Below are 10,729 nucleotides of genomic sequence, written 5' to 3' on the forward strand. Positions count from 1 at the left end.
GCTGCTTACAACTTGTCTTGCTGTACAAAATAGTGCATTCTAATACTAAAAAAACAACATTATCCTATGTTGAGAATTCCTTTCAATAGCACATTTATACCCGTTAGAATTATCTAGACCACTACATAACAGCTTTGTAACTTGGCCCCCACACTTCTACACCAGCATGCTTGGATCATTCTTGTCTTCCTCCTGCACCTTCATCATCTGATCCTGTCACTATTGGAAAAAAAAAAAATCAACTAATAATTTTTTTTTCCCTAGTATAAAGTTGCTAGGGTCATCATGACACACTTACTTGTTGTATCAAATATGAGGTGTGCTTGGGGAGCCACCCTCATCAACATATTTTGTATTTCATTAATGTCGATTTGTGTCAGTTGGCGTCCACTATAAATCATTTTTAGGCACTCTTCCCTTTCCTTCTTCTGATAATCAATAACTCTGATTTGTCCGTTGGTATTGTTGCGAAAGCAGGCCCTCCGACAAAATGTATAGAGTGTTTAAACGGTCCACAATCTGTTGTAACAACACTATAGCCGGTAGTCCAATTTACTGAACATCCGTCAGCTTAGGTGCCATGACCATAATCCGGTGTCTTACGTATGTAGGTGACCAATGCCTAATTCTTAGAATTTTCAGTTTCGGAAAATGTATTATGACATCTTTAAATTTCCATACACTACCTATGCAGCACTCATTCAAAACCAACTCTTAGTTTGGGGCAGTCAACAAAGTGCGTTTCCTCATTGAGTTCGAATCCTTCAAGTCTCAAGCATCTCAACTCAGGAAGCCTACAACTTTCTGGAAGTTGAGCGTTGCTATCTGACCTGCATGCTAGGACTAATGTCATGTCAAGCCATTTTACTGTTCAAATTCGGCACCGGTATATGGGAAAAGAATCTAGAGTTGTAGAGAGGCTTATGGAGAACTCTAGAAACCCCTAGATATTTTCAAGAAGCTTTAGAATTTCCTAAAAAATGTAGAGAAATTCTAGAATGTGGACCAAAGTGTAAATATAGAGGGACTTGTATTGTAAATATTATTTACACAAAGGCTCCCTAGGGAGTACTATAAATAGAGGCCCTCGCATTTGCAATCTCATCACTCAAATTATTATTCCAAGCAATACAAAGCCTTATTTCAAAGCTCTCGTCTTTTTTTTCCAGATTAGTGAGCAAGTGTTCCTCACTGTTCTGATTTGCTTTGATACTAAAGAGTTATATGTTGCTCATGGTTCTGAATAATTGAAGCAGCGCAGTTATCCCTCCAAAAAAATCATATTTGTCTGTTGGAGCTGGGCAGTGCATTGATTAAATCACAAGTATCTCTTATAACCTTCCACTTTATTCACATTAACCATAGGCTCTGAGATAGTAACCAAGTATATTTATTCATAGAACTGAAGAAAACGAAACAATAATTGAGAAAAGTATGAATCAAAAGTAAAGTCATTCAATTAATACTTACAGACTCTCTTAGAACTAAAGAAAAATGAAGTTTTTAATCTTCTGGGACCTCTTCCTCTGACCTCTTCTGGTAATCAATAACTCTGATTTGTCCGTTGGTATTGTTGCAAAATCAGGCCCTCCGACAATATCTCAATCCAATGTTTAGAGTGTTTAAACAGTCCACATTCTGCTGTAACAACACTGTAGCCGGTGGTCCAATATACTGAACATCTGTCAGTTTAGGTGTCATGACCAAAATTTGATGTCTTCCATGTGCAGGTGACCAATGCCTACTTTTTAGAATTTTCAGTTTTGGGGAAAATGTATTATGACATCTTTAACTTTCCATATACTACCTATGCAACACTCATTCAAAATCAACTCTTCTAGTTTGGACAGTCAACAAAGTGGGTTTCCTCATTGAGTTTGAATCCTTCAAGTCTCAAGCATCTCAACTCTGGAAGCCTCAAACTTCCCAGTAGTTGAGCGCGTTGCTATCTGGTCTGCATGCTAGGACTAATGTCATGTCCCACCAATTCATTGTTCAAATTCGGCACCGAAATAGGGGAGGAGAATCTAGAGTTGTAAAGAGGCTTATGGAGAACTCTAGAACCCCTAGATATTTTTAGGACTTTAGAATTCCCTAAAAAGTGTAGAGAATTCTAAAATGTGGACCAAAGTATAAATATAGAGGGACTTGTATTGTAATATTATTTACACAAAGGCCCATAAAAAGTATATTAGTATAAATAGAAGGCCTCTCATTTGCAAACTCATCGCTCAAATTGTAAGCAATCTTCCAAACAATACAAAGCCTTCTTTCAAAACTCTCATTTTTTTTTCTTTTTCATTCTCTTAACGATCTTAAGTCAAAAGGCTTACTTGAGCTTACAAGATCTTGAAAGATATTCTGATTTGCTTTGAAATTATCCCTCCAAAAAAACCATATCTGTCCATTGGAGTTGGCACTGCCAACTCTGATACCAATATTTTATATGATACTGATTTAGAACAATTATGTGAAATTAGTTGGGGATATATAGTGTAATTATTTAGTGGGGTATGGATGTAAAGGGGTATATGTGCAAGAGAAACGTTGTAAATGAAATACTAAAATATGTTATCGTTTTGTTATTTTTAAAGGTTAAATCAAATTTCAAAGTCTATTCAATACGTCATTAATCATGGGAAAAATATAAATATACTCGTGAACTATCGAAAATAATATACGAAACCTCTTTATTATAATATTTTGACACTAGAGTCTCTGTCATCCAAAAAGTAGAGCATTTGTGTCATTCACTCTAACAGGGGAACACGTGTCTCAATCCTAAAGCCTACCCGATATTTATTTAATTTTTACCCATACTTAAAAGACTCATCTAGCTAATTAAAAACCACCCAAATTATAGCCCAAAATCAATTATACCATGTAAATCCCAGTTCAACCATCTAAATCCCTAAATGTGTATATAACTTGTTCATCAATCGTTATACATTATCCCCAAATTAATTATCGGTGGAGTGTATATTATATTATTTTTATCCTATATTAAAAAGGGAAAATTTTCAAAACGTCAATATTTTGACATTTAATAGGATCCTTTAGCCATATTTTCAATATTTATTTAAAATGTCAATATTTGTTTGTTATGTATCTGATTTATGTATTTTCTCATTTGTTTGATTTGCAAGAATACAATTATTTAATAACAGAAAAAAGAAAATCAGGGGAGATAATATTTTAAAAAAGGAACATATCACTTAAAATTTTCTCATCAGTTATAATTTCAAAGAAATCAACTTTCTTTTTTATTATGTTTTCATCGTAATTGTATACTAATAATTTTTACATTTTATGTGATGACTTTACCATTAAAATTAAAATTGATATTTTACTTTCATAGTGAAAACTACAGATTATATCCCAGTGATCAAAATTGTATTACATGATTGCCAAATATATTTTTCTTTTATTTGTATTATAAAATATTATTGATTGTATCCCAATATAATCTAATCATTACATATGAATATGATTTATGAAATGATACAAGATTCTGAAAAAAAAAAAAAAAACATACATGGTGAAAATAATGCATATGTTAAGGAAGGATACAATATTCTAAAAAAACTATAAATTGACTGTGAAAAAAAATAGAGATACAAGATTCTGAAAAAGAAAATACATAGTGGAACTAATACAATTTGTTGAGGAAAGATACAATATTCTTAAAAAAATACAAATTGGCTGTGAAAAAAAATAGAATATATCTATGCTTAAGAAATTTAAATCAATTTGACATACCTTAGCTTTTGAATGACTACAAACTAAAAATGAAATACAATGTTCTTAATAAAAATACAAATGTTGAGTAAAAGAAAAACAATTGACAAACAAAAATTAATATGAATACAATCCTGGTATGAATACAATTCAACTTTCTTCTCTCACTCTTAATGTCTTCTTCGTCTGTTATGCTCTTTTTTCTGATTTTTTTAATTTTTTGGGAAAATTTTCAAAACAGCAATATTTTAGAATCTAATAGGACTCCTTGTCAACACTTTCAATATTTATTGAAAATGTCAATATTTTGATTTGTTATAATGTTGACTGTATTTATTTAATTTATGTAATTTGAAAGAATACAATTTTTTAATAACAGAAGGGAGAGAATCATGGGAGAAAAAATATTTCAAAAAAGGTAAAAATATTTCCCTTAGTTTTTTATCATTACTTGTTTAAACTTTTCTAAACATGATTTTATCTTAAATGTATTCGGGTGGACTTCTTTAAATATGATTTTATGTGTCATTATTTTAAAATGTAATTGAAATATAAATTGCGAGTGATATTGAAAATACAAAATGAGCCAAATAAAATACAAATCTATTTACTAATGCAAATAGTATGAATACGTATATAATGAATACATAAATAAATTGTATTTTGGTTATTTAGAATTGAAAATGAATACAAATCAACTATAAGTACAAATTATCTGGTATACAAAGTGATATTGAAAATACAAAATGAGCAAAATAAAATACAAAATTTGTTTTATTGATGCAATTATGATGAATACCTATATAAAATAAATAAACTGTATTTTGGTTATTTAGAATTGAGAATGAATACGAAATCAAATATAAATACAAAACTTGATGGTATACCATTAGAACGAATACAAAATCAAATCTAAATACAAACTATTTTGTATACAAAGTGATATTGTAAATACAAAATAAGCAAAATAAGATAAAAACTTTGTTTTACATACGCAATTAGGATGAATACATAAAAAATTGAAAAAAATTGTTTAAAAGAATAAAAATCTGAAATACATAAATATTTGATGAATATCTAAACAAAATCACATAAAAATTGAAAAATTTGACTGAAAATCCGTAATATATAGAATCCAGAATATACACCATAATCGGTGATTTTAAACAGCAAATCAAAAAAAATCTAAATAAATAATGGAAATTACCTTGCCAATCGAGAAATCTGTTGAATTAATAAAGATATTTCGTTTAACAATCAAGAAAATTTCTTGAATTAAAATATATATTTTGATGAACAATTTGTGAGCAACTTGAAGAAAGAGAATCTGAAAACATGAAAGGTGGGGTAGAAATGTGAAGGTGAAGAAGGAAGGTATGGGTATTGGTTTAATTTATTTATTTTTAAACGGTTATTGGTTTAGAATTTGGTCTAATATAAGACTGTTTTCATAAATAAAATTAATTTTAAATAATAAAATCTGAATACATATTATTTTCTAAAATATTGTCATTCTGACATTTTAAATAAATATTTTAAAGTGTTGTTGTTTTGACTAATTATGTTAGATATTATGACTTAAACCAAACCCAAATTCAAATTTGTACACTTGTGCATATATTAGTAACCCTATAAGCAAAAGTCGAAATTATTAATTATGAATGTTTAAAAAATCAAACAATATGATGTATGAATGCTAATGTAGGTTACTAAAATCTATTAAATCTCAACTATGAAAACAAAATTACAAAAAAATCAAACAATAAAGTTTAAAAGACGAAAAATCTGAAATAAATAAAAGAGGGAAATCTCATAAATGCTTGGTGAATATGAAAATCTCACAAAAAAATCAAACAGTACTGTTTAAATATGGAAAATTTGAAATACAAAATACTTGGTGATTATGGTGATTATGAAAACAAAATCACAAGAAATCTCACAAAATACTTGTTGACTTCGAATTTACCTTTATTAATGATTGAAAAATCTTTTGAATTAATTGTGAGATTTCTTGAACAAAGGGTAGGAAATTGGAAGAGTTGATTTTATTGAACAAGGAAAGAATATAACAATGGTGAAAAAGGGAAGAGGGAGAAAGGAGCAATTTGGGGTAAAACCTAGAAAGAGGGGTAAGTGGGTAATGGGGTATCTTTTTTTTATTTTTTACGGGAATATGGAGTCTAATTTGAGCCTGATTTGAGAAATAAAAGGAAAAGAAATTAATTATATTAGGATACAATTCATTTTCTAAAATATTGAATATTGACATTTTTAATAATAATTTTAAGGGATAAAGGTCTGAAAAATATCTGAACTTTGGTCGGATTTGTTGTTGCGATACTAAACTTTCATAAGGACCTATTACATCCCTAGACTATTTAATACCGTATTTTTTACCCCCTGAATTATTTAATAGTGTATTTTAAAGGTATATATGTGCTCACGTGGACACATTACTATTTATAATTTTGCATTATTTTTTATGTCCACATGGGCATATATGTTTAAAATACGGTATTAAATAGTCTAGGGAGGTAATAGGTCCTCATGAAAGTTTAGTATCGCGACAGCAAATCCGATCAAAGTTGGGATATTTTTCAGACCCTTATCCCTAATTTTAAAATGTAGATATTTTTAATATTTATGTTAGGAATTGCGAGAATCATGAAATAATTTATCCAAAAATGACTTGTTCTTTAATAAAACGAACCATTAGTATTTAACCTTTTTGTCGGAGGAAGAGCCACGTTAATTTCTTAAACAAAAAGGACAACAAAATAAATAATTTACACACACAAAGTGTTTAGCTAAGTTCTACCACCAGATTACCTTATCAATTGTTTTCTAAAAATCATCTATGGTATCCTTCCTTTCTTGTGTCACAAATCCAAAGTTTTGACCTAATTTTCTCTTCTCATATAAGTTGAATCAAAATCAAAAGCAGAGGTGTATTCAGGATTTTGAGATGATGGGTGTACGGGTGTACTATTACGAAAAGCTAAGGTCGATCTAAGATATAAATTTGATAGGTTTAACATTTAGGTTTTTATCACTAAAAATAATTAAAATTTTAAAATTATAGGTTCAAATTTATTTGTACCTAGCCAAACCACTTAGAGAGGCGTTACCCAATTTTAGAAAGGAAAATAAAATGAGATAAATAAAAGATTCAAATTTCTTACCTCACTTAAAGAGGTGCACCTAATCATAATCGCACGGTATGATACTTCAACTATGGTTCACATATCTATATTTAATATTTTTAAAAAAAATATAACACTACTCTTTATGATTTCAGGAGGGGAGCATGGGTTCACGTGAACCCGGTGACCCCTCCTGGATACGCCTCTGATTCAAAAGTATAGATCTATAATTGACATGGGACACAGATCTTGAAAATTTGAAGTGCTTAGCACATTCACAATATTTGATCTATTGTAGAAATGTTTTTCACTCTATTCTAGAGATTCACCCATTATCAAAGATTACCTTAGGGTATGCTAGAAATTTGCCCATAATTAGAGATTACATTAGAACTCATTTAGAAATTAAAATTTCTTTTTTTTTAATATAAAAATGATAAATTTGGAAATCAATAGTCCCTTCGAGATCATGAGGTGGTGTAGGCTCTCAGATAGCAACCAAGTCTATTTATTCTTCGAACTGAAGAAAACGAAACAATAATTGAGAAAAGTATGACAACATGAATTGTTCAAAAATTATTATTGAAACTAGAATATATAAAGTATAATCAGAACTGACTAGTTGAAGAATTTGACACAGATGAAAACAATTAATACTCACAGACTCTCTTAGAACTAAAGAAAAATGAAGTTTTTGAAATAGTTGATTGTTGTGTAACAACGACAGAGAATTCGTCAGAAAGAAAGGAAGGAATAATGGAGAATAATTCATACCTACACAATTCTTCAACTACAAAAATGGAATGATAGTGTTCTGTTGATCTTTTTTCACCTTCTTGACGACTTGTGAGCATCAACAAAATCTTTTTTTGCAAATATAGAATACAGAGTTCTTCAGGGAGTAGAAAGGAAGAAATGGAATAGATCTTCATCTGTTTTTCACTTTCTTGAAATCAAGAATTCAGTTTATGTGTAATGACTAAGAAATTTTTTTTCAGTTAGAGAATTTCCGTCATTAACCAACCAATTGTTTAGTTATCATTTATTTAATATGATGTTTCAGCATGATTTTTTTTTTACTCTACTTTCTTTTGGAATTTGTGGTATTTCAGGTGTTTTGATGATTCTCACAAATGCTGGATCTGGTCCCAAGTAAAGTAGCTCTCGTCCAAGTTCACTATGGTGAACAAGGGTAAAGTTGTCCTATCAGTTGGTTGGTGAAAAGGACAACGTACTTTTCCAATGAGAATGGACGAGGTTGTTTGTTCAGCGGATAATAATTCTTGTTGGTAATTGATATATTCAAGTGAACAAACAACAAATTAAAATGATTCATTCATTAAAAAGGTGATTTTTGTCTTTCAAGAACTCAAGCTTTAAGAACACACACGACAAGGGACCTGATAGAGTGAAGAAGAACAATCTTTAAGGAGAAACCTTAATAGGGATGTGGACTAGGACGTTACGTTGATTCGCTGACATATGAAAAAAATGATTGATCTTGTTGCAACTATTTAGAGCAAACTTACGAAAATCACAGCTTTAATGGGGTCGTTTGTGATTGGAAATTGAAGTTTCGCGTTCTCTTTCACCCTTAGGAAAACATCAACCAAATCTTCATATCCAAACTCACATTATAAACTATCCATAATTGACGTTGCAAGTTCTTTCTTTGCCTACTAAAAGGTGTGCGCGAATGGAGGGGGTGGGGTTAGAAGGTGTAATATTTTGTTCAAAGCTTTGTAGAGCCATATAAATAGTGCAAAAATAGTACCATTTTTTATTTTGATTTTTAGGTGTAAAATCATTGCCTTTAGGTTTGATTTTGATTTTGATTTGTTAGGCATATAAGAATTTTTTGAGGTAAAATATAGTGTTTACCGTGGTTAGGATTGAGGAAATGATTGAGGAAAAAAAAAGATTAATGCGCAAAATACATGCGTCAAGTGTGGGTGTCAAAAACTAATAGAATCCCATGAAGTATAAGTATGTAGTTGATAATTTGATAATTAGAATGGTCATTTGGTTATTTTCTCTTTGTACTAAATATGTGTTTTATCAAGTGTTGTATTCCAATGTCAAAAACATACATCAACAAATAAATTCTAGCTTTAAAACTATAATAACAAAACAGAACAGTTTATCAGCTCCCAAAATCAGTAAAAACAAGTAATGTTAAGTCCATTACTAGCTTAAAGAAACATCAAAACAAATAACCAAATTTCAGTACCAACAAAGATGATCGACACCATAATTTCATAAACAGTTGCAAACTTCAACACCATCTTATAAAATGCTTACAGGTTGAGTGTAGTTTTGACGTCAAGTAGTTAACAGTTAAGCTTTGTCTCGTTGTTGGATGAATTTACCAAAATTTTAAGTTTTCCTTTTGTTACAGGCAAGGCTTTTGTTCTCCACTGTGAACCTGTGGCAAGTTCCTTCTCATTTCTTATATTCACAGGTAGAACCTTTTGTTAATATCTTTTCGTTTAAGTATGTTGCAACTGAAATTTCATATTGCAAACTTAACACCTAACATGTCATTCTTTGTACTTTTGTCTTTTTATATTTGTAGACCTTACAATTAACATATCATTTTAAGTACTTGTGTCATTTAATATTTGTAAACCTTACAACTAACAAGTCATTCTAAATACACCTCTATGCACATATTGTGGATTTACTGGGCAATGATTTTCTCTGCTCTGAGGGCAAATGATGAAGTGAGTAACAAACAAAATTCTTGAAATGTTCTAGAGGAGAGAGTGAAATATTTAAATTGGAGACTGCTATGTGGACATGAGTAGAGATGTATTAGGTAATAGTTTGTTTAAAAATGAAAAATCTACTATTCTATCTTTGTGTTTTTTGTAATTTTCATTCTGATATATATTATGAAATCTTGATCCATTGTACTAACATTTTGGTAAATCAGATTTAAACATACGAGGTTATCATACATGTCGGTCTACTTCTACATCTCAAATTTTTATTTTTGTGTTTCATTCTAGAATTACTCGAATACTTTGTGTTATATGAGATTCATATGAAAGATACTCATGTCTACTATACTACATTTTGAACACTAGTGAACTGTGAGCAATAAAATTCAAGATCTCTTGTAGTAGTTTTACTGAATTTCAGTTTTATTTTCTGAAATTCCTACCAGTCTGAATGTTTATATGAAACCTTTAGTTCAATTTGTAAATATAATTTCAAGATTAACAGCTCTCAAACCACATGTCACTATAATACACTTGATCATAGAAATTTATTAGAGATTGCGTATATTTAATATTGACGACTAGGCACATTAACATACAGTGCCACATGGTAGATATTAGAATCTCTTATTCCTTTTTACAAATTTCAACTTTTGATGAAAGATTGGATAAAATACAATCACTTTTTTTACGTGCTTTAAACTAAATTGCTATAACTGTCTAATGGTATAAAATTGGAAATGGTCCAATCAAGGAATAAAAGTTTTTCAAGAATAGCTAGATGCTTAAAAGGAGATAGATTGCATGTTATTTTATCATGGTTACACCTATTTCACTGCCAACATCAATTATTGGCTAGTATTTTTATTATTCTTACTATTTATAAAGGATAAACAAACTAATTATCAGTACAACAAAAGATGAAATCCCCTTTTTCCCATTCAAAAAATAAAGGGAAAAGTCAAATTTATCCTTCTATACTAGGTAAAAAGTTCATCCTACATGACACTGACATTTTGGTGAAGTGGACATCACGTGGCATGCCACCTCACCATTACAAAACAATTTTACACCCTCTTCTTCCACTACCACTATCCCATTCCCCTCTATCACCACTGCCACATA

Source organism: Solanum stenotomum, chromosome 8 (genome assembly GCF_019186545.1).
Source record: "Solanum stenotomum isolate F172 chromosome 8, ASM1918654v1, whole genome shotgun sequence".
Taxonomy (NCBI): Eukaryota; Viridiplantae; Streptophyta; class Magnoliopsida; order Solanales; family Solanaceae; genus Solanum; species Solanum stenotomum.